General features: G+C 47.5%; 19 non-coding genes across 19 annotated transcripts; all 19 read right to left on the reverse strand.

Annotated features, from left to right (window-relative positions):
- Window positions 1-339: 339 nt before the first annotated feature.
- On the reverse strand, window positions 340-458 carry LOC135646376 (5S ribosomal RNA). Its single transcript, XR_010499129.1, has one exon. It is a non-coding gene; the product is annotated as a 5S ribosomal RNA (ribosomal RNA).
- Window positions 459-1,004: 546 nt separating this feature from the next.
- LOC135647201 (5S ribosomal RNA) lies at window positions 1,005-1,123 on the reverse strand. The gene has a single exon (XR_010499942.1). It is a non-coding gene; the product is annotated as a 5S ribosomal RNA (ribosomal RNA).
- Window positions 1,124-1,669: 546 nt separating this feature from the next.
- LOC135647212 (5S ribosomal RNA) lies at window positions 1,670-1,788 on the reverse strand. Its single transcript, XR_010499953.1, has one exon. It is a non-coding gene; the product is annotated as a 5S ribosomal RNA (ribosomal RNA).
- Window positions 1,789-12,241: 10,453 nt separating this feature from the next.
- On the reverse strand, window positions 12,242-12,360 carry LOC135647224 (5S ribosomal RNA). Its single transcript, XR_010499964.1, has one exon. It is a non-coding gene; the product is annotated as a 5S ribosomal RNA (ribosomal RNA).
- A 546-nt stretch (window positions 12,361-12,906) lies between these two features.
- On the reverse strand, window positions 12,907-13,025 carry LOC135647235 (5S ribosomal RNA). Its single transcript, XR_010499977.1, has one exon. It is a non-coding gene; the product is annotated as a 5S ribosomal RNA (ribosomal RNA).
- Window positions 13,026-13,571: 546 nt separating this feature from the next.
- Window positions 13,572-13,690, reverse strand: LOC135647247 (5S ribosomal RNA). The gene has a single exon (XR_010499989.1). It is a non-coding gene; the product is annotated as a 5S ribosomal RNA (ribosomal RNA).
- A 546-nt stretch (window positions 13,691-14,236) lies between these two features.
- LOC135647260 (5S ribosomal RNA) lies at window positions 14,237-14,355 on the reverse strand. The gene has a single exon (XR_010500001.1). It is a non-coding gene; the product is annotated as a 5S ribosomal RNA (ribosomal RNA).
- A 546-nt stretch (window positions 14,356-14,901) lies between these two features.
- On the reverse strand, window positions 14,902-15,020 carry LOC135647271 (5S ribosomal RNA). The gene has a single exon (XR_010500012.1). It is a non-coding gene; the product is annotated as a 5S ribosomal RNA (ribosomal RNA).
- Window positions 15,021-15,566: 546 nt separating this feature from the next.
- On the reverse strand, window positions 15,567-15,685 carry LOC135647282 (5S ribosomal RNA). The gene has a single exon (XR_010500023.1). It is a non-coding gene; the product is annotated as a 5S ribosomal RNA (ribosomal RNA).
- A 546-nt stretch (window positions 15,686-16,231) lies between these two features.
- On the reverse strand, window positions 16,232-16,350 carry LOC135647293 (5S ribosomal RNA). The gene has a single exon (XR_010500034.1). It is a non-coding gene; the product is annotated as a 5S ribosomal RNA (ribosomal RNA).
- Window positions 16,351-16,896: 546 nt separating this feature from the next.
- On the reverse strand, window positions 16,897-17,015 carry LOC135647304 (5S ribosomal RNA). The gene has a single exon (XR_010500045.1). It is a non-coding gene; the product is annotated as a 5S ribosomal RNA (ribosomal RNA).
- A 343-nt stretch (window positions 17,016-17,358) lies between these two features.
- LOC135648035 (5S ribosomal RNA) lies at window positions 17,359-17,477 on the reverse strand. Its single transcript, XR_010500729.1, has one exon. It is a non-coding gene; the product is annotated as a 5S ribosomal RNA (ribosomal RNA).
- A 546-nt stretch (window positions 17,478-18,023) lies between these two features.
- LOC135648036 (5S ribosomal RNA) lies at window positions 18,024-18,142 on the reverse strand. The gene has a single exon (XR_010500730.1). It is a non-coding gene; the product is annotated as a 5S ribosomal RNA (ribosomal RNA).
- Window positions 18,143-18,688: 546 nt separating this feature from the next.
- On the reverse strand, window positions 18,689-18,807 carry LOC135648037 (5S ribosomal RNA). Its single transcript, XR_010500731.1, has one exon. It is a non-coding gene; the product is annotated as a 5S ribosomal RNA (ribosomal RNA).
- A 546-nt stretch (window positions 18,808-19,353) lies between these two features.
- Window positions 19,354-19,472, reverse strand: LOC135647315 (5S ribosomal RNA). The gene has a single exon (XR_010500056.1). It is a non-coding gene; the product is annotated as a 5S ribosomal RNA (ribosomal RNA).
- A 546-nt stretch (window positions 19,473-20,018) lies between these two features.
- On the reverse strand, window positions 20,019-20,137 carry LOC135648038 (5S ribosomal RNA). The gene has a single exon (XR_010500732.1). It is a non-coding gene; the product is annotated as a 5S ribosomal RNA (ribosomal RNA).
- Window positions 20,138-20,683: 546 nt separating this feature from the next.
- Window positions 20,684-20,802, reverse strand: LOC135647327 (5S ribosomal RNA). The gene has a single exon (XR_010500067.1). It is a non-coding gene; the product is annotated as a 5S ribosomal RNA (ribosomal RNA).
- A 546-nt stretch (window positions 20,803-21,348) lies between these two features.
- Window positions 21,349-21,467, reverse strand: LOC135647338 (5S ribosomal RNA). Its single transcript, XR_010500078.1, has one exon. It is a non-coding gene; the product is annotated as a 5S ribosomal RNA (ribosomal RNA).
- A 546-nt stretch (window positions 21,468-22,013) lies between these two features.
- LOC135646287 (5S ribosomal RNA) lies at window positions 22,014-22,132 on the reverse strand. Its single transcript, XR_010499044.1, has one exon. It is a non-coding gene; the product is annotated as a 5S ribosomal RNA (ribosomal RNA).
- Between the last annotated feature and the right edge of the window lie 251 nt (window positions 22,133-22,383).

A 22,383-nucleotide genomic window follows, 5' to 3' on the forward strand; every position in this document is an offset into this window, starting at 1 on the left:
TATTGCGGCCCCATTCCGGAAAGCTCTCTCCGAGCCCCACGAGACTGACTGCGTAGCGGTCACGGCGAATTCCGAGGCCCAAAACCATCGCCTCGGAGGTCGACGGGAGAGGTTTTGGCCGCTCGGGGCGCAAAAAGGAGTGCAACACGAGGACTTCCCATGGGGTCACCCATCCTGGAACCATACATGTCTGATCATTGTATGTTTACGAAGAAATTTTTAGATGATGACTTCATTTACATGTTAATGACACATTTACTGTTGGCCATGATGCTGGAAAAATTGAAAAGCTTAAAGGAGAGTTTTAAGTAAGTCTTTTGGCCGCTCGGGGCGCAAAAAGGAGTGCAACACGAGGACTTCCCAGGGGGTCACCCATCCTAGTACTACTCTCGCCCAAGCACGCTTAACTTCGGAGTTCTGATGGGATCCGATGCTTTAGTGCTGGTATGATCGCACTCGTTTTGTGTGCGTCGTCCCTCGCCTTTGTGCACGTCGCGGACGGCGCATATCGACGACCGGAGCCCATTGCGCGCCCCGAAACCTCTCGAACGATCTCGGAATCGCCATCGTCGGATCTCTCCGATGCCCACGAGGCCGACCGCGTACCGGACACGGCAAGCGCGCGCCGAAACCATCGGGACTTTCTCGAACGAACTCGGAATCGCTATTGCGGCCCCATTCCGGAAAGCTCTCTCCGAGCCCCACGAGACTGACTGCGTAGCGGTCACGGCGAATTCCGAGGCCCAAAACCATCGCCTCGGAGGTCGACGGGAGAGGTTTTGGCCGCTCGGGGCGCAAAAAGGAGTGCAACACGAGGACTTTCCATGGGGTCACCCATCCTGGAACCATACATGTCTGATCATTGTATGTTTACGAAGAAATTTTTAGATGATGACTTCATTTACATGTTAATGACACATTTACTGTTGGCCATGATGCTGGAAAAATTGAAAAGCTTAAAGGAGAGTTTTAAGTAAGTCTTTTGGCCGCTCGGGGCGCAAAAAGGAGTGCAACACGAGGACTTCCCAGGGGGTCACCCATCCTAGTACTACTCTCGCCCAAGCACGCTTAACTTCGGAGTTCTGATGGGATCCGGTGCTTTAGTGCTGGTATGATCGCACTCGTTTTGTGTGCGTCGTCCCTCGCCTTTGTGCACGTCGCGGACGGCGCATATCGACGACCGGAGCCCATTGCGCGCCCCGAAACCTCTCGAACGATCTCGGAATCGCCATCGTCGGATCTCTCCGATGCCCACGAGGCCGACCGCGTACCGGACACGGCAAGCGCGCGCCGAAACCATCGGGACTTTCTCGAACGAACTCGGAATCGCTATTGCGGCCCCATTCCGGAAAGCTCTCTCCGAGCCCCACGAGACTGACTGCGTAGCGGTCACGGCGAATTCCGAGGCCCAAAACCATCGCCTCGGAGGTCGACGGGAGAGGTTTTGGCCGCTCGGGGCGCAAAAAGGAGTGCAACACGAGGACTTCCCATGGGGTCACCCATCCTGGAACCATACATGTCTGATCATTGTATGTTTACGAAGAAATTTTTAGATGATGACTTCATTTACATGTTAATGACACATTTACTGTTGGCCATGATGCTGGAAAAATTGAAAAGCTTAAAGGAGAGTTTTAAGTAAGTCTTTTGGCCGCTCGGGGCGCAAAAAGGAGTGCAACACGAGGACTTCCCAGGGGGTCACCCATCCTAGTACTACTCTCGCCCAAGCACGCTTAACTTCGGAGTTCTGATGGGATCCGGTGCTTTAGTGCTGGTATGATCGCACTCGTTTTGTGTGCGTCGTCCCTCGCCTTTGTGCACGTCGCGGACGGCGCATATCGACGACCGGAGCCCATTGCGCGCCCCGAAACCTCTCGAACGATCTCGGAATCGCCATCGTCGGATCTCTCCGATGCCCACGAGGCCGACCGCGTACCGGACACGGCAAGCGCGCGCCGAAACCATCGGGACTTTCTCGAACGAACTCGGAATCGCTATTGCGGCCCCATTCCGGAAAGCTCTCTCCGAGCCCCACGAGACTGACTGCGTATGTAACACCCCTCATTTCCGAATTTTCGTATAATATTTCTGGTGATAATGTAAGCATCTATTTTTAATTGACACAAGAAATAGAGTATGAATCAGAGGTAACTTATTTTTAAGATTTGGGAGATCTGTTCAAAAAAAAAAAAAAAAGAAAGAATCTGAGGACCTATATGTAAACCCTAAGGACCTAATCATGAATATGATAAAAACGAGGACTAAACTGCAAAATGCACCAAATGACAAATTCCACCGCTTAAGCCTCTCTGCCTTCGTTGTTAAGGAAGCAGAGGAGGCAGCTCGTGGGTGACCAGGGAAAGAAAAGAAGAAAAAGAAGAAGAAGAAGAAGAAGGAGAAGAGAAAGAAAATTTGGGGCTTTTAGGGTTTTTGCTTTAATCTTGTTACTTCGGGTCAAAATTTGCAAAGGCAAGTGTTCTAACCCCATCCTACATAAGTATTTGACTCTGTTTTTATGTTGATTCAAAATAAATTGGAAGATTTCTATTTAGAGACTGATATATCTCTCTTTGGACTTAAACCATGGATTCTGAAAGTCTTTCGGTAAACTGACCCCTAAGCACTGTTTCGGCTATAAGTTTTAATATAGAATGAGAATTCAGGCAGGAACTATTTTGTTTGAAAATTAGACTCGTATGTGTCTCTTTTGACACCGATTTTGTAGATTTTGGACACCGAATACTTACCCAAAAATTTGTTTCAAAAGAGCCTATAGACGCTGTAAAACAGAGTTCAGATTTCTGACCTTTCGATACTAAAACGCCTATAACTTCCTGTTGGAAATTCTGATTTGTATCAAACTGATTTTATTTGAAACTAGACTTGAAATTCTCTCTTTTGACATATAGTTTGAAAATTTTGGAGTTCAATTGCCCACCCTATCGTCTGTTGATTCCGACCCTATAAATTCTGTAACACAGTGATTGTGATTTTGACCTTGTGTTACCAAATCAGAGGTAACTCAGTGTTGGGAGCCCTGTTTCATATGAAATCTGTTCCATCTTAATATAGATTGATATATGATTCGACCATAGCCTTATTATGGGTATTGGAGCATAATTGTTATTCTAAAACATTTGTTTGATGTGCCACTGGAATTCTGTCCGAAAACGAGCTTTGGTCGATTTCGCGTATTTGGTTCCATTCCTTTGGATATCTGAATTTGTCTAACCTTCTTATTGGAATTGAGCTGATTATGATTGCTTGGAATCCCTGTACACTCTTGCTTTCAATTCTTTCCTAAAATGAATACTTTTCTGAGAGATTTGTTCCTTGCATCATTGTTTTGAAAAGGCACATGTACGTTTGGTTGTTCCGCGTGTGCTTCCGTTATATGCTGCTTATTGTTGAAACTGCCTTCTTGTACTCTGGTGTGTGGGATATTGTGAACCTTTGCCAGAAATGGTAAAGGGAGTTGTGAACCTTTGCCAGAAATGGTAAAGGGAGTTGTGAACCTTTGCCAGAAATGGTAAAGGGAGTTGTGAACCTTTGCCAGAAATGGTAAAGGGAGTTGTGAACCTTTGCCAGAAATGGTAAAGGGAGTTATGCATAGAGCCTGCGATGCTCTGCCGGCCCCCTCTGACTTCACCTAGACGTGGGTGGATGGAGCTCCCAGACGTGGGAGACTTTTGTCAGGTGGTCATTCAGAAATGGATGAATCACATTCTGACTGAGATCCCACTACACCCTCTATATGTTTGATATGACATCCAGAGTTTTGGTGAGTTATTTCTGTTCGTGCTCTGGATAAGTATGATATGATTGCAACGTCAAGGACGACGTTTGAGCTTCTGTACGACATATGAGTTTGATATGCTCTGAAATGCTTCATTCACTATTGAGTTTGCTTCGTAATGTTCCATAGATCGTTGATGTGTTCTGGAACATTTTATATGCCATTGATAAGCTCCGATATGTTTCCTTTGTTTCTGATATGCTCCAATTACTCTATGCCCCATCTGTCAGGAACCAAATATGTATGATTAAAAAGGACAATTATGATTCTGCTCCTAATGATATTATGTATACGAAATCGTATATTCTGCTTTTGTGTTTTGATACTGTATCTCTTTGGAAATTGTACTATTTTGATATGGATATGTTAGTCACTTGCTGAGCTCTTTATGCTCACCCCGTTTGTTGATAAATTTTTCAGGATAGCGTATCGCTTGCTTAAATGTTAAGAATGGGCTGAGGCAGTGGAAAGTTTAGAAGACGTTGGGCAGAACTTTTGTTAGCATATATGTAGTTGTGTATAAGCTACCTTGCATCTAATGAAATGTGACTATGAATCTAAACCTGTGGATTTTGTGTAAGTTAAAGGATCCCTCATGTATAGGGTTTTGGAATGTTAAATTAAATTTGTGTAATGATATGAACTTATGGTAAATCGATGATTGTGGTGACTGCATAGATTTCCCCACTTGTGGACTTATATTGTGGTTTTTATTTTGATGAGTCGGGTTCAGATGGTATAAATTTTCGAGTGATGTGTGCTATGTTTATGAATTGCACAGGGATATGAATTGGTAGATTATAGAAGCGAAATTTTTGATTTGAATGTTTTCTTAGTGACCTCAAATGTGTGTTTGGATCCTGGGTTAGTTGTGACGAAAGATTTTAAATATCATGTATATTTTTAGGGGTGTGACAGAGGTGGTATCAGAGCATGATTTGAGAATCACTAAGAATGTTATGTTTTTTTTTGAGGTTTATTGACTATCATTTAGAGATTGATCAAAGAAAATGTTCTTTTGATGTTTTAGGAAGCAAGGATGACGAGATCATCTGGTTCTCCTGTTGCATCTACTACTGATCAATTGAGTGGTATTATGCGGACTTTGGAGACTATGGCACAAGTGATGCAACAACAACAACAACCTGTCCAACAAGGAAGTAATGATGGAATAGAGACATCAAACCGGACGGGGTTGGGAATTGGACAGTTTAAGAAGCTTAGTCCTCCCAGTTTCAGTGGTGAGTCTGATCCAATGGTGGCGGAACGATGGATGATGCAGATAGAGAAAATATTTGATGCCCTAAGTTACTCTGATGAACGAAAGGTTTTTCTTGCCACCTTTATGCTGGAAGGAGAAGCTGAACACTGGTGGAGAATGATTAAGAGGATGTCTGAAATCAAACATGAGCAAATGACATGGAAGTTATTCCAAGAAAAGTTTTACGACAAATATTTTCCCGATTGTATGAGAGAGCAAAAAGAATTGGAGTTCTTGAACCTTATCCAGGGAAGTATGACGGTTACAAAGTATGAATCTAGATTTACTGAGCTCTCCAGGTTTGCCACACATATGACTGATGATGAATCTAGAAAGGCAAGAAGGTTTGAAAGGGGATTACGGCCAGCAATAAGAAGCCGAATGTCAGCTTTAAAATTACAAACATATGCTGATACGGTAGAAAGAGCTTTGAAAATTGAAAGAGACATGGAGGAAATTCAAGAAATCATTGGCAAGAACCAAAGGGACAAATTTACTAGCAAAAGCAGGAGAGAAAATAAATATGAAGATAGTAACAAGAGGTTTAAGACATCTGGATTTGAGAAAAGGAAACCATGGGGGAGGACTCAGTTATGTGAAAAATGTGGATCAAATCATGAAACGAGTCGGTGTTTTCGGGTGACTGGAGCATGTTTTAGTTGTGGAAAGCTAGGTCATCAAATAAAAGATTGCCCACTGAACAGGAAAAGAGAGCCACTGTCTCCTAGACCCTCAGCCCATGCTAGAGTGTACGCTATCACGGAACAAGATTCTAAAGCTTCTAAATCTGTGGTGGAAGGTATTCTTCATGTTTCTAAAAGAAATGCAAAAGTTTTGTTTGATCCCGGCTCCAACTTATCATTTGTTTCACAACACTTTGCTTGTCACTTGGATATTCTACCTAAACCCCTGGATTATATGCTATATGTAACAACTGCTGTTGGAGATTCATTGGCAACAAACGTAGTCTACCCATCTTGTTTGATCTCTATTGGAGACCATGAACTCCTTGCTGATTTGATTCTCCTAGAGATCCAGGGTTTTGATATTATACTTGGCATGGATTGGTTATCTTCTCATCACGCTAGTATTGACTGTTACAAAAAAATAATTACCTTCTGCATACCAGATCAGCCTATATTTTTCTTTGAGGGCATTAAGCATGATTTGCCTCCTTGCTTGATATCCGCACTTCAAGCTTATCATCTTATGCAGAAAGGTTGTCTTTGTTATATGGTGTGTGTAAAGGAGCATTCAAATCAGGAAACCCACATAGATGAAATTTCAGTGGTCAAAGAATTCCCTGATGTATTTCCTGATGACTTGCCTGGTTTACCTCTAGATAGAGAGGGTGAATTTGCTATTGATCTAGTCCCCAGTACAACCCCAATATCTAAGCCTCCCTACAGAATGGCACCACTTGAGTTAGAAGAATTAAAGAAGCAAATACAAGAATTATTAGATAAGGGTTTCATACGACCCAGTGTATCCCCATGGGGTGCTCCGGTACTATTAGTGAAGAAGAAGGATGGAATATTGAGGCTTTGTATTGATTATAGACAGTTGAATCAGGTGACCATCAAAAACAAATATCCCATACCTAGAATTGATGATTTGTTTGATCAACTGCAGGGTGCACAAGTATTCTCTAAGATTGACCTGAGGTCAGGTTACTATCAGTTGAGGATCAAAGAGGAGGATATTTCAAAAACAGCCTTCAGAACTCGATATGGTCATTATGAATTCTTGGTGATGCCTTTTGGTTTGACTAATGCCCCTGCAGCTTTTATGGAACTAATGAATAGGACATTTCAACAGCTCTTGGATATCTGTGTAATTGTATTTATTGATGACATATTGGTGTATTCAAGGAGTAATCAGGAGCATGAGGAACACTTGAGGAAGGTATTGTCCATACTAAGAGAAAAGAAGTTGTATGCAAAGTTCAGCAAATGTGAATTTTGGTTGAATGAAGTTGCCTTCTTAGGCCATGTGATTTCAGGAAAGGGTATATCTGTTGATCCAAGGAAAATAGAAGCTGTAGTTGAATGGGAAGTACCAACAAATGTGACAGAAGTTAGGAGCTTCTTGGGCATGGCAGGTTATTACAGGAGATTTGTGGAGGGATTTTCTCGAATTGCTCAACCTCTCACCAAACTCACTAAGAAGAATATGAAATTTGTATGGGATGATGATTGTGAGCAAAGTTTTCAAGAGTTAAAAAGAAGATTGACTAGTGCCCCTATTCTCACTATTCCAAGGGGTAATGATGAGTTTGTAGTTTATACTGATGCTTCAAGTAAGGGCCTAGGATGTGTTTTGATGCAGGAAGGGAGAGTAATTGCGTATGCTTCTAGGCAACTTAAAGGTTATGAACTGAATTACCCAACTCATGATTTGGAATTGGTAGCAATTATTTTTGCTTTAAAGATTTGGAGACATTATTTGTATGGTCGGCAGTTTGAAATCTTTACTGATCACAAGAGTTTAAAATATATTTTCACTCAGAAAGAGTTAAACATGAGGCAGCGAAGATGGATTGAACTTCTGAAGGATTATGATTGTACCATCCGTTATCACCCGGGCAAAGCCAATGTTGTAGCTGATGCACTTAGTAGGAAATCTACAAGTTTTATGGCTAGTCTGGTCGTGAAGCAATGGAAGCTAATAGAAGAAAATTTTGATTTGAAAGCTTTGAGGAAAGAGCAAGACTCGATGATTCTGATGGCCTCCATTCAAGTGCAGTCTGATCTTATGCAACAAATTAAGGAAGGACAATTACGAGATCCACATTTAATCTACTTGAGGAGTGAAGTAGAAAAGGGATTGAAGCCACAATTTCAAATTTCAAAGGATGGCCTATTGAGATTTGGGGAGAGAGTATGTGTACCAAATGAACTAGTTATCAAGAATCAAATCCTAACTGAAAGTCATACTTCAAAGTACACCCTACACCCTGGGAGCACTAAGATGTATAGAGATCTTCGAAGTCATTATTGGTGGAAAGGCATGAAGAAAGAAATGGCAATGTATGTTTCTAAATGTTTGACTTGTCAGCAAATCAAAGTGGAACACCAAAGACCTGGAGGGTTGTTGCAACCTTTAGTTATTCCTGAATGGAAATGGGAATGTATTACTATGGATTTTGTTTCAGGACTACCCAGAACCTCGAGGAAGCATGATGCTATTTGGGTTATCATTGATAGGTTAACAAAATCTGCGCATTTCCTACCGATTAATATGACTTATTCACTTGATAGACTTGCAGATTTATATGTTAATGAAGTAGTAAGACTTCATGGTATTCCAAAGGAGATTATCTCTGATAGAGACTCCAGATTTCTCTCTAGATTCTGGAGAAAATTGCAGGAGTCGATGGGCACTAAAGTCAAGTTTAGTACTGCATATCATCCTCAGACTGATGGTCAGTCAGAAAGAACAATTCAAACACTTGAGGATTTGCTTAGAGCCTATGTTATGGATTGGAAAGGTGAATGGGATAAGGATATTTCACTTGTTGAGTTCACGTATAATAATAGTTATCATTCAAGTATTCAGATGGCTCCTTATGAAGCTCTATATGGGCGAAAGTGCGTAACACCTGTATGTTGGGAGGAAGTTGGAGACAGAAAGCTATTAGCACCGGACAAGGTACAAGAAACTACCGAGAAAATTCAAGTAATAAGGAAAAGGTTAAAAACTGCTCAGAGTCGTCAAAAGAGTTATGCTGACAATAGAAGACGAGATATTGAGTTTGAAATCGGAGATTTTGTATTCTTAAAAGTCTCCCCTTCCAAAGGCATTATGAGGTTTGGGAAGAAAGGAAAATTAAGCCCAAGATTTATTGGACCTTTTGAGGTTCTTGAGAGGGTTGGTTCTGTCGCTTACAGGATTGCCTTGCCACCAGCATTGAGCCATGTCCATGATATATTTCATGTCTCGATGATTAGAAAGTATATGTATGACCCTTCTCACATCATTAAGTATGAGCTGGTGGAGTTCGATAAAGATCTATCCTATGTGGAAGAGCCTATTCAGATTATTGATAAGAAAGAAAAAGTCCTAAGGAATCGGGTCATCCCACTGGTTCAAGTAAATTGGAGACATCATTCTGGAGAAGAGACAACTTGGGAGCTAGAAGAGGAAATGAAAAAGGTGTATCCTCGTCTTTTCATCGAATAGAGGTACGATAAATTTAGAGGACTAAATTTTTCTTTTAAGGGGGGGAGAGTGTAACACCCCTCATTTCCGAATTTTCGTATAATATTTCTGGTGATAATGTAAGCATCTATTTTTAATTGACACAAGAAATAGAGTATGAATCAGAGGTAACTTATTTTTAAGATTTGGGAGATCTGTTCAAAAAAAAAAAAAAAAAGAAAGAATCTGAGGACCTATATGTAAACCCTAAGGACCTAATCGTGAATATGATAAAAACGAGGACTAAACTGCAAAATGCACCAAATGACAAATTCCACCGCTTAAGCCTCTCTGCCTTCGTTGTTAAGGAAGCAGAGGAGGCAGCTCGTGGGTGACCAGGGAAAGAAAAGAAGAAAAAGAAGAAGAAGAAGAAGAAGGAGAAGAGAAAGAAAATTTGGGGCTTTTAGGGTTTTTGCTTTAATCTTGTTACTTCGGGTCAAAATTTGCAAAGGCAAGTGTTCTAACCCCATCCTACATAAGTATTTGACTCTATTTTTATGTTGATTCAAAATAAATTGGAAGATTTCTATTTAGAGACTGATATATCTCTCTTTGGACTTAAACCATGGATTCTGAAAGTCTTTCGGTAAACTGACCCCTAAGCACTGTTTCGGCTATAAGTTTTAATATAGAATGAGAATTCAGGCAGGAACTATTTTGTTTGAAAATTAGACTCGTATGTGTCTCTTTTGACACCGATTTTGTAGATTTTGGACACCGAATACTTACCCAAAAATTTGTTTCAAAAGAGCCTATAGACGCTGTAAAACAGAGTTCAGATTTCTGACCTTTCGATACTAAAACGCCTATAACTTCCTGTTGGAAATTCTGATTTGTATCAAACTGATTTTATTTGAAACTAGACTTGAAATTCTCTCTTTTGACATATAGTTTGAAAATTTTGGAGTTCAATTGCCCACCCTATCGTCTGTTGATTCCGACCCTATAAATTCTGTAACACAGTGATTGTGATTTTGACCTTGTGTTACCAAATCAGAGGTAACTCAGTGTTGGGAGCCCTGTTTCATATGAAATCTGTTCCATCTTAATATAGATTGATATATGATTCGACCATAGCCTTATTATGGGTATTGGAGCATAATTGTTATTCTAAAACATTTGTTTGATGTGCCACTGGAATTCTGTCCGAAAACGAGCTTTGGTCGATTTCGCGTATTTGGTTCCATTCCTTTGGATATCTGAATTTGTCTAACCTTCTTATTGGAATTGAGCTGATTATGATTGCTTGGAATCCCTGTACACTCTTGCTTTCAATTCTTTCCTAAAATGAATACTTTTGTGAGAGATTTGTTCCTTGCATCATTGTTTTGAAAAGGCACATGTACGTTTGGTTGTTCCGCGTGTGCTTCCGTTATATGCTGCTTATTGTTGAAACTGCCTTCTTGTACTCTGGTGTGTGGGATATTGTGAACCTTTGCCAGAAATGGTAAAGGGAGTTGTGAACCTTTGCCAGAAATGGTAAAGGGAGTTGTGAACCTTTGCCAGAAATGGTAAAGGGAGTTGTGAACCTTTGCCAGAAATGGTAAAGGGAGTTGTGAACCTTTGCCAGAAATGGTAAAGGGAGTTATGCATAGAGCCTGCGATGCTCTGCCGGCCCCCTCTGACTTCACCTAGACGTGGGTGGATGGAGCTCCCAGACGTGGGAGACTTTTGTCAGGTGGTCATTCAGAAATGGATGAATCACATTCTGACTGAGATCCCACTACACCCTCTATATGTTTGATATGACATCCAGAGTTTTGGTGAGTTATTTCTGTTCGTGCTCTGGATAAGTATGATATGATTGCAACGTCAAGGACGACGTTTGAGCTTCTGTACGACATATGAGTTTGATATGCTCTGAAATGCTTCATTCACTATTGAGTTTGCTTCGTAATGTTCCATAGATCGTTGATGTGTTCTGGAACATTTTATATGCCATTGATAAGCTCCGATATGTTTCCTTTGTTTCTGATATGCTCCAATTACTCTATGCCCCATCTGTCAGGAACCAAATATGTATGATTAAAAAGGACAATTATGATTCTGCTCCTAATGATATTATGTATACGAAATCGTATATTCTGCTTTTGTGTTTTGATACTGTATCTCTTTGGAAATTGTACTATTTTGATATGGATATGTTAGTCACTTGCTGAGCTCTTTATGCTCACCCCGTTTGTTGATAAATTTTTCAGGATAGCGTATCGCTTGCTTAAATGTTAAGAATGGGCTGAGGCAGTGGAAAGTTTAGAAGACGTTGGGCAGAACTTTTGTTAGCATATATGTAGTTGTGTATAAGCTACCTTGCATCTAATGAAATGTGACTATGAATCTAAACCTGTGGATTTTGTGTAAGTTAAAGGATCCCTCATGTATAGGGTTTTGGAATGTTAAATTAAATTTGTGTAATGATATGAACTTATGGTAAATCGATGATTGTGGTGACTGCATAGATTTCCCCACTTGTGGACTTATATTGTGGTTTTTATTTTGATGAGTCGGGTTCAGATGGTATAAATTTTCGAGTGATGTGTGCTATGTTTATGAATTGCACAGGGATATGAATTGGTAGATTATAGAAGCGAAATTTTTGATTTGAATGTTTTCTTAGTGACCTCAAATGTGTGTTTGGATCCTGGGTTAGTTGTGACGAAAGATTTTAAATATCATGTATATTTTTAGGGGTGTGACAGCGTAGCGGTCACGGCGAATTCCGAGGCCCAAAACCATCGCCTCGGAGGTCGACGGGAGAGGTTTTGGCCGCTCGGGGCGCAAAAAGGAGTGCAACACGAGGACTTCCCATGGGGTCACCCATCCTGGAACCATACATGTCTGATCATTGTATGTTTACGAAGAAATTTTTAGATGATGACTTCATTTACATGTTAATGACACATTTACTGTTGGCCATGATGCTGGAAAAATTGAAAAGCTTAAAGGAGAGTTTTAAGTAAGCCTTTTGGCCGCTCGGGGCGCAAAAAGGAGTGCAACACGAGGACTTCCCAGGGGGTCACCCATCCTAGTACTACTCTCGCCCAAGCACGCTTAACTTCGGAGTTCTGATGGGATCCGGTGCTTTAGTGCTGGTATGATCGCACTCGTTTTGTGTGCGTCGTCCCTCGCCTTTGTGCACGTCGCGGACGGCGCATATCGACGACCGGAGCCCATTGCGCGCCCCGAAACCTCTCGAACGATCTCGGAATCGCCCTCGTCGGATCTCTCCGATGCCCACGAGGCCGACCGCGTACCGGACACGGCAAGCGCGCGCCGAAACCATCGGGACTTTCTCGAACGAACTCGGAATCGCTATTGCGGCCCCATTCCGGAAAGCTCTCTCCGAGCCCCACGAGACTGACTGCGTAGCGGTCACGGCGAATTCCGAGGCCCAAAACCATCGCCTCGGAGGTCGACGGGAGAGGTTTTGGCCGCTCGGGGCGCAAAAAGGAGTGCAACACGAGGACTTCCCATGGGGTCACCCATCCTGGAACCATACATGTCTAATCATTGTATGTTTACGAAGAAATTTTTAGATGATGACTTCATTTACATGTTAATGACACATTTACTGTTGGCCATGATGCTGGAAAAATTGAAAAGCTTAAAGGAGAGTTTTAAGTAAGTCTTTTGGCCGCTCGGGGCGCAAAAAGGAGTGCAACACGAGGACTTCCCAGGGGGTCACCCATCCTAGTACTACTCTCGCCCAAGCACGCTTAACTTCGGAGTTCTGATGGGATCCGGTGCTTTAGTGCTGGTATGATCGCACTCGTTTTGTGTGCGTCGTCCCTCGCCTTTGTGCACGTCGCGGACGGCGCATATCGACGACCGGAGCCCATTGCGCGCCCCGAAACCTCTCGAACGATCTCGGAATCGCCCTCGTCGGATCTCTCCGATGCCCACGAGGCCGACCGCGTACCGGACACGGCAAGCGCGCGCCGAAACCATCGGGACTTTCTCGAACGAACTCGGAATCGCTATTGCGGCCCCATTCCGGAAAGCTCTCTCCGAGCCCCACGAGACTGACTGCGTAGCGGTCACGGCGAATTCCGAGGCCCAAAACCATCGCCTCGGAGGTCGACGGGAGAGGTTTTGGCCGCTCGGGGCGCAAAAAGGAGTGCAACACGAGGACTTCCCATGGGGTCACCCATCCTGGAACCATACATGTCTGATCATTGTATGTTTACGAAGAAATTTTTAGATGATGACTTCATTTACATGTTAATGACACATTTACTGTTGGCCATGATGCTGGAAAAATTGAAAAGCTTAAAGGAGAGTTTTAAGTAAGCCTTTTGGCCGCTCGGGGCGCAAAAAGGAGTGCAACACGAGGACTTCCCAGGGGGTCACCCATCCTAGTACTACTCTCGCCCAAGCACGCTTAACTTCGGAGTTCTGATGGGATCCGGTGCTTTAGTGCTGGTATGATCGCACTCGTTTTGTGTGCGTCGTCCCTCGCCTTTGTGCACGTCGCGGACGGCGCATATCGACGACCGGAGCCCATTGCGCGCCCCGAAACCTCTCGAACGATCTCGGAATCGCCCTCGTCGGATCTCTCCGATGCCCACGAGGCCGACCGCGTACCGGACACGGCAAGCGCGCGCCGAAACCATCGGGACTTTCTCGAACGAACTCGGAATCGCTATTGCGGCCCCATTCCGGAAAGCTCTCTCCGAGCCCCACGAGACTGACTGCGTAGCGGTCACGGCGAATTCCGAGGCCCAAAACCATCGCCTCGGAGGTCGACGGGAGAGGTTTTGGCCGCTCGGGGCGCAAAAAGGAGTGCAACACGAGGACTTCCCATGGGGTCACCCATCCTGGAACCATACATGTCTGATCATTGTATGTTTACGAAGAAATTTTTAGATGATGACTTCATTTACATGTTAATGACACATTTACTGTTGGCCATGATGCTGGAAAAATTGAAAAGCTTAAAGGAGAGTTTTAAGTAAGTCTTTTGGCCGCTCGGGGCGCAAAAAGGAGTGCAACACGAGGACTTCCCAGGGGGTCACCCATCCTAGTACTACTCTCGCCCAAGCACGCTTAACTTCGGAGTTCTGATGGGATCCGGTGCTTTAGTGCTGGTATGATCGCACTCGTTTTGTGTGCGTCGTCCCTCGCCTTTGTGCACGTCGCGGACGGCGCATATCGACGACCGGAGCCCATTGCGCGCCCCGAAACCTCTCGAACGATCTCGGAATCGCCCTCGTCGGATCTCTCCGATGCCCACGAGGCCGACCGCGTACCGGACACGGCAAGCGCGCGCCGAAACCATCGGGACTTTCTCGAACGAACTCGGAATCGCTATTGCGGCCCCATTCCGGAAAGCTCTCTCCGAGCCCCACGAGACTGACTGCGTAGCGGTCACGGCGAATTCCGAGGCCCAAAACCATCGCCTCGGAGGTCGACGGGAGAGGTTTTGGCCGCTCGGGGCGCAAAAAGGAGTGCAACACGAGGACTTCCCATGGGGTCACCCATCCTGGAACCATACATGTCTGATCATTGTATGTTTACGAAGAAATTTTTAGATGATGACTTCATTTACATGTTAATGACACATTTACTGTTGGCCATGATGCTGGAAAAATTGAAAAGCTTAAAGGAGAGTTTTAAGTAAGTCTTTTGGCCGCTCGGGGCGCAAAAAGGAGTGCAACACGAGGACTTCCCAGGGGGTCACCCATCCTAGTACTACTCTCGCCCAAGCACGCTTAACTTCGGAGTTCTGATGGGATCCGGTGCTTTAGTGCTGGTATGATCGCACTCGTTTTGTGTGCGTCGTCCCTCGCCTTTGTGCACGTCGCGGACGGCGCATATCGACGACCGGAGCCCATTGCGCGCCCCGAAACCTCTCGAACGATCTCGGAATCGCCATCGTCGGATCTCTCCGATGCCCACGAGGCCGACCGCGTACCGGACACGGCAAGCGCGCGTCGAAACCATCGGGACTTTCTCGAACGAACTCGGAATCGCTATTGCGGCCCCATTCCGGAAAGCTCTCTCCGAGCCCCACGAGACTGACTGCGTAGCGGTCACGGCGAATTCCGAGGCCCAAAACCATCGCCTCGGAGGTCGACGGGAGAGGTTTTGGCCGCTCGGGGCGCAAAAAGGAGTGCAACACGAGGACTTCCCATGGGGTCACCCATCCTGGAACCATACATGTCTGATCATTGTATGTTTACGAAGAAATTTTTAGATGATGACTTCATTTACATGTTAATGACACATTTACTGTTGGCCATGATGCTGGAAAAATTGAAAAGCTTAAAGGAGAGTTTTAAGTAAGTCTTTTGGCCGCTCGGGGCGCAAAAAGGAGTGCAACACGAGGACTTCCCAGGGGGTCACCCATCCTAGTACTACTCTCGCCCAAGCACGCTTAACTTCGGAGTTCTGATGGGATCCGGTGCTTTAGTGCTGGTATGATCGCACTCGTTTTGTGTGCGTCGTCCCTCGCCTTTGTGCACGTCGCGGACGGCGCATATCGACGACCGGAGCCCATTGCGCGCCCCGAAACCTCTCGAACGATCTCGGAATCGCCATCGTCGGATCTCTCCGATGCCCACGAGGCCGACCGCGTACCGGACACGGCAAGCGCGCGCCGAAACCATCGGGACTTTCTCGAACGAACTCGGAATCGCTATTGCGGCCCCATTCCGGAAAGCTCTCTCCGAGCCCCACGAGACTGACTGCGTAGCGGTCACGGCGAATTCCGAGGCCCAAAACCATCGCCTCGGAGGTCGACGGGAGAGGTTTTGGCCGCTCGGGGCGCAAAAAGGAGTGCAACACGAGGACTTCCCATGGGGTCACCCATCCTGGAACCATACATGTCTGATCATTGTATGTTTACGAAGAAATTTTTAGATGATGACTTCATTTACATGTTAATGACACATTTACTGTTGGCCATGATGCTGGAAAAATTGAAAAGCTTAAAGGAGAGTTTTAAGTAAGTCTTTTGGCCGCTCGGGGCGCAAAAAGGAGTGCAACACGAGGACTTCCCAGGGGGTCACCCATCCTAGTACTACTCTCGCCCAAGCACGCTTAACTTCGGAGTTCTGATGGGATCCGGTGCTTTAGTGCTGGTATGATCGCACTCGTTTTGTGTGCGTCGTCCCTCGCCTTTGTGCACGTCGCGGACGGCGCATATCGACGACCGGAGCCCATTGCGCGCCCCGAAACCTCTCGAACGATCTCGGAATCGCCATCGTCGGATCTCTCCGATGCCCACGAGGCCGACCGCGTACCGGACACGGCAAGCGCGCGCCGAAACCATCGGGACTTTCTCGAACGAACTCGGAATCGCTATTGCGGCCCCATTCCGGAAAGCTCTCTCCGAGCCCCACGAGACTGACTGCGTAGCGGTCACGGCGAATTCCGAGGCCCAAAACCATCGCCTCGGAGGTCGACGGGAGAGGTTTTGGCCGCTCGGGGCGCAAAAAGGAGTGCAACACGAGGACTTCCCATGGGGTCACCCATCCTGGAACCATACATGTCTGATCATTGTATGTTTACGAAGAAATTTTTAGATGATGACTTCATTTACATGTTAATGACACATTTACTGTTGGCCATGATGCTGGAAAAATTGAAAAGCTTAAAGGAGAGTTTTAAGTAAGTCTTTTGGCCGCTCGGGGCGCAAAAAGGAGTGCAACACGAGGACTTCCCAGGGGGTCACCCATCCTAGTACTACTCTCGCCCAAGCACGCTTAACTTCGGAGTTCTGATGGGATCCGGTGCTTTAGTGCTGGTATGATCGCACTCGTTTTGTGTGCGTCGTCCCTCGCCTTTGTGCACGTCGCGGACGGCGCATATCGACGACCGGAGCCCATTGCGCGCCCCGAAACCTCTCGAACGATCTCGGAATCGCCATCGTCGGATCTCTCCGATGCCCACGAGGCCGACCACGTACCGGACACGGCAAGCGCGCGCCGAAACCATCGGGACTTTCTCGAACGAACTCGGAATCGCTATTGCGGCCCCATTCCGGAAAGCTCTCTCCGAGCCCCACGAGACTGACTGCGTAGCGGTCACGGCGAATTCCGAGGCCCAAAACCATCGCCTCGGAGGTCGACGGGAGAGGTTTTGGCCGCTCGGGGCGCAAAAAGGAGTGCAACACGAGGACTTCCCATGGGGTCACCCATCCTAGTACTACTCTCGCCCAAGCACGCTTAACTTCGGAGTTCTGATGGGATCCGGTGCTTTAGTGCTGGTATGATCGCACTCGTTTTGTGTGCGTCGTCCCTCGCCTTTGTGCACGTCGCGGACGGCGCATATCGACGACCGGAGCCCATTGCGCGCCCCGAAACCTCTCGAACGATCTCGGAATCGCCATCGTCGGATCTCTCCGATGCCCACGAGGCCGACCGCGTACCGGACACGGCAAGCGCGCGCCGAAACCATCGGGACTTTCTCGAACGAACTCGGAATCGCTATTGCGGCCCCATTCCGGAAAGCTCTCTCCGAGCCCCACGAGACTGACTGCGTAGCGGTCACGGCGAATTCCGAGGCCCAAAACCATCGCCTCGGAGGTCGACGGGAGAGGTTTTGGCCGCTCGGGGCGCAAAAAGGAGTGCAACACGAGGACTTCCCATGGGGTCACCCATCCTGGAACCATACATGTCTGATCATTGTATGTTTACGAAGAAATTTTTAGATGATGACTTCATTTACATGTTAATGACACATTTACTGTTGGCCATGATGCTGGAAAAATTGAAAAGCTTAAAGGAGAGTTTTAAGTAAGTCTTTTGGCCGCTCGGGGCGCAAAAAGGAGTGCAACACGAGGACTTCCCATGGGGTCACCCATCCTAGTACTACTCTCGCCCAAGCACGCTTAACTTCGGAGTTCTGATGGGATCCGGTGCTTTAGTGCTGGTATGATCGCACTCGTTTTGTGTGCGTCGTCCCTCGCCTTTGTGCACGTCGCGGACGGCGCATATCGACGACCGGAGCCCATTGCGCGCCCCGAAACCTCTCGAACGATCTCGGAATCGCCATCGTCGGATCTCTCCGATGCCCACGAGGCCGACCGCGTACCGGACACGGCAAGCGCGCGCCGAAACCATCGGGACTTTCTCGAACGAACTCGGAATCGCTATTGCGGCCCCATTCCGGAAAGCTCTCTCCGAGCCCCACGAGACTGACTGCGTAGCGGTCACGGCGAATTCCGAGGCCCAAAACCATCGCCTCGGAGGTCGACGGGAGAGGTTTTGGCCGCTCGGGGCGCAAAAAGGAGTGCAACACGAGGACTTCCCATGGGGTCACCCATCCTGGAACCATACATGTCTGATCATTGTATGTTTACGAAGAAATTTTTAGATGATGACTTCATTTACATGTTAATGACACATTTACTGTTGGCCATGATGCTGGAAAAATTGAAAAGCTTAAAGGAGAGTTTTAAGTAAGTCTTTTGGCCGCTCGGGGCGCAAAAAGGAGTGCAACACGAGGACTTCCCATGGGGTCACCCATCCTAGTACTACTCTCGCCCAAGCACGCTTAACTTCGGAGTTCTGATGGGATCCGGTGCTTTAGTGCTGGTATGATCGCACTCGTTTTGTGTGCGTCGTCCCTCGCCTTTGTGCACGTCGCGGACGGCGCATATCGACGACCGGAGCCCATTGCGCGCCCCGAAACCTCTCGAACGATCTCGGAATCGCCATCGTCGGATCTCTCCGATGCCCACGAGGCCGACCGCGTACCGGACACGGCAAGCGCGCGCCGAAACCATCGGGACTTTCTCGAACGAACTCGGAATCGCTATTGCGGCCCCATTCCGGAAAGCTCTCTCCGAGCCCCACGAGACTGACTGCGTAGCGGTCACGGCGAATTCCGAGGCCCAAAACCATCGCCTCGGAGGTCGACGGGAGAGGTTTTGGCCGCTCGGGGCGCAAAAAGGAGTGCAACACGAGGACTTCCCATGGGGTCACCCATCCTGGAACCATACATGTCTGATCATTGTATGTTTACGAAGAAATTTTTAGATGATGACTTCATTTACATGTTAATGACACATTTACTGTTGGCCATGATGCTGGAAAAATTGAAAAGCTTAAAGGAGAGTTTTAAGTAAGTCTTTTGGCCGCTCGGGGCGCAAAAAGGAGTGCAACACGAGGACTTCCCAGGGGGTCACCCATCCTAGTACTACTCTCGCCCAAGCACGCTTAACTTCGGAGTTCTGATGGGATCCGGTGCTTTAGTGCTGGTATGATCGCACTCGTTTTGTGTGCGTCGTCCCTCGCCTTTGTGCACGTCGCGGACGGCGCATATCGACGACCGGAGCCCATTGCGCGCCCCGAAACCTCTCGAACGATCTCGGAATCGCCATCGTCGGATCTCTCCGATGCCCACGAGGCCGACCGCGTACCGGACACGGCAAGCGCGCGCCGAAACCATCGGGACTTTCTCGAACGAACTCGGAATCGCTATTGCGGCCCCATTCCGGAAAGCTCTCTCCGAGCCCCACGAGACTGACTGCGTAGCGGTCACGGCGAATTCCGAGGCCCAAAACCATCGCCTCGGAGGTCGACGGGAGAGGTTTTGGCCGCTCGGGGCGCAAAAAGGAGTGCAACACGAGGACTTCCCATGGGGTCACCCATCCTGGAACCATACATGTCTGATCATTGTATGTTTACGAAGAAATTTTTAGATGATGACTTCATTTACATGTTAATGACACATTTACTGTTGGCCATGATGCTGGAAAAATTGAAAAGCTTAAAGGAGAGTTTTAAGTAAGTCTTTTGGCCGCTCGGGGCGCAAAAAGGAGTGCAACACGAGGACTTCCCATGGGGTCACCCATCCTAGTACTACTCTCGCCCAAGCACGCTTAACTTCGGAGTTCTGATGGGATCCGGTGCTTTAGTGCTGGTATGATCGCACTCGTTTTGTGTGCGTCGTCCCTCGCCTTTGTGCACGTCGCGGACGGCGCATATCGACGACCGGAGCCCATTGCGCGCCCCGAAACCTCTCGAACGATCTCGGAATCGCCATCGTCGGATCTCTCCGATGCCCACGAGGCCGACCGCGTACCGGACACGGCAAGCGCGCGCCGAAACCATCGGGACTTTCTCGAACGAACTCGGAATCGCTATTGCGGCCCCATTCCGGAAAGCTCTCTCCGAGCCCCACGAGACTGACTGCGTAGCGGTCACGGCGAATTCCGAGGCCCAAAACCATCGCCTCGGAGGTCGACGGGAGAGGTTTTGGCCGCTCGGGGCGCAAAAAGGAGTGCAACACGAGGACTTCCCATGGGGTCACCCATCCTGGAACCATACATGTCTGATCATTGTATGTTTACGAAGAAATTTTTAGATGATGACTTCATTTACATGTTAATGACACATTTACTGTTGGCCATGATGCTGGAAAAATTGAAAAGCTTAAAGGAGAGTTTTAAGTAAGTCTTTTGGCCGCTCGGGGCGCAAAAAGGAGTGCAACACGAGGACTTCCCAGGGGGTCACCCATCCTAGTACTACTCTCGCCCAAGCACGCTTAACTTCGGAGTTCTGATGGGATCCGGTGCTTTAGTGCTGGTATGATCGCACTCGTTTTGTGTGCGTCGTCCCTCGCCTTTGTGCACGTCGCGGACGGCGCATATCGACGACCGGAGCCCATTGCGCGCCCCGAAACCTCTCGAACGATCTCGGAATCGCCATCGTCGGATCTCTCCGATGCCCACGAGGCCGACCGCGTACCGGACACGGCAAGCGCGCGCCGAAACCATCGGGACTTTCTCGAACGAACTCGGAATCGCTATTGCGGCCCCATTCCGGAAAGCTCTCTCCGAGCCCCACGAGACTGACTGCGTAGCGGTCACGGCGAATTCCGAGGCCCAAAACCATCGCCTCGGAGGTCGACGGGAGAGGTTTTGGCCGCTCGGGGCGCAAAAAGGAGTGCAACACGAGGACTTCCCATGGGGTCACCCATCCTGGAACCATACATGTCTGATCATTGTATGTTTACGAAGAAATTTTTAGATGATGACTTCATTTACATGTTAATGACACATTTACTGTTGGCCATGATGCTGGAAAAATTGAAAAGCTTAAAGGAGAGTTTTAAGTAAGTCTTTTGGCCGCTCGGGGCGCAAAAAGGAGTGCAACACGAGGACTTCCCAGGGGGTCACCCATCCTAGTACTACTCTCGCCCAAGCACGCTTAACTTCGGAGTTCTGATGGGATCCGGTGCTTTAGTGCTGGTATGATCGCACTCGTTTTGTGTGCGTCGTCCCTCGCCTTTGTGCACGTCGCGGACGGCGCATATCGACGACCGGAGCCCATTGCGCGCCCCGAAACCTCTCGAACGATCTCGGAATCGCCGTCATCGGATCTCTCCGATGCCCACGAGGCCGACCGCGTACCGGACACGGCAAGCGCGCGCCGAAACCATCGGGACTTTCTCGAACGAACTCGGAATCGCTATTGCGGCCCCATTCCGGAAAGCTCTCTCCGACCCCCACGAGACTGACTGCGTAGCGGTCACGGCGAATTCCGAGGCCCAAAACCATCGCCTCGGAGGTCGACGGGAGAGGTTTTGGCCGCTCGGGGCGCAAAAAGGAGTGCAACACGAGGACTTCCCATGGGGTCACCCATCCTGGAACCATACATGTCTGATCATTGTATGTTTACGAAGAAATTTTTAGATGATGACTTCATTTACATGTTAATGACACATTTACTGTTGGCCATGATGCTGGAAAAATTGAAAAGCTTAAAGGAGAGTTTTAAGTAAGTCTTTTGGCCGCTCGGGGCGCAAAAAGGAGTGCAACACGAGGACTTCCCAGGGGGTCACCCATCCTAGTACTACTCTCGCCCAAGCACGCTTAACTTCAGAGTTCTGATGGGATCCGGTGCTTTAGTGCTGGTATGATCGCACTCGTTTTGTGTGCGTCGTCCCTCGCCTTTGTGCACGTCGCGGACGGCGCATATCGACGACCGGAGCCCATTGCGCGCCCCGAAACCTCTCGAACGATCTCGGAATCGCCATCGTCGGATCTCTCCGATGCCCACGAGGCCGACCGCGTACCGGACACGGCAAGCGCGCGCCGAAACCATCGGGACTTTCTCGAACGAACTCGGAATCGCTATTGCGGCCCCATTCCGGAAAGCTCTCTCCGAGCCCCACGAGA

Source organism: Musa acuminata, chromosome BXJ3-8 (genome assembly GCF_036884655.1).
Source record: "Musa acuminata AAA Group cultivar baxijiao chromosome BXJ3-8, Cavendish_Baxijiao_AAA, whole genome shotgun sequence".
Taxonomy (NCBI): domain Eukaryota; kingdom Viridiplantae; phylum Streptophyta; class Magnoliopsida; order Zingiberales; family Musaceae; genus Musa; species Musa acuminata.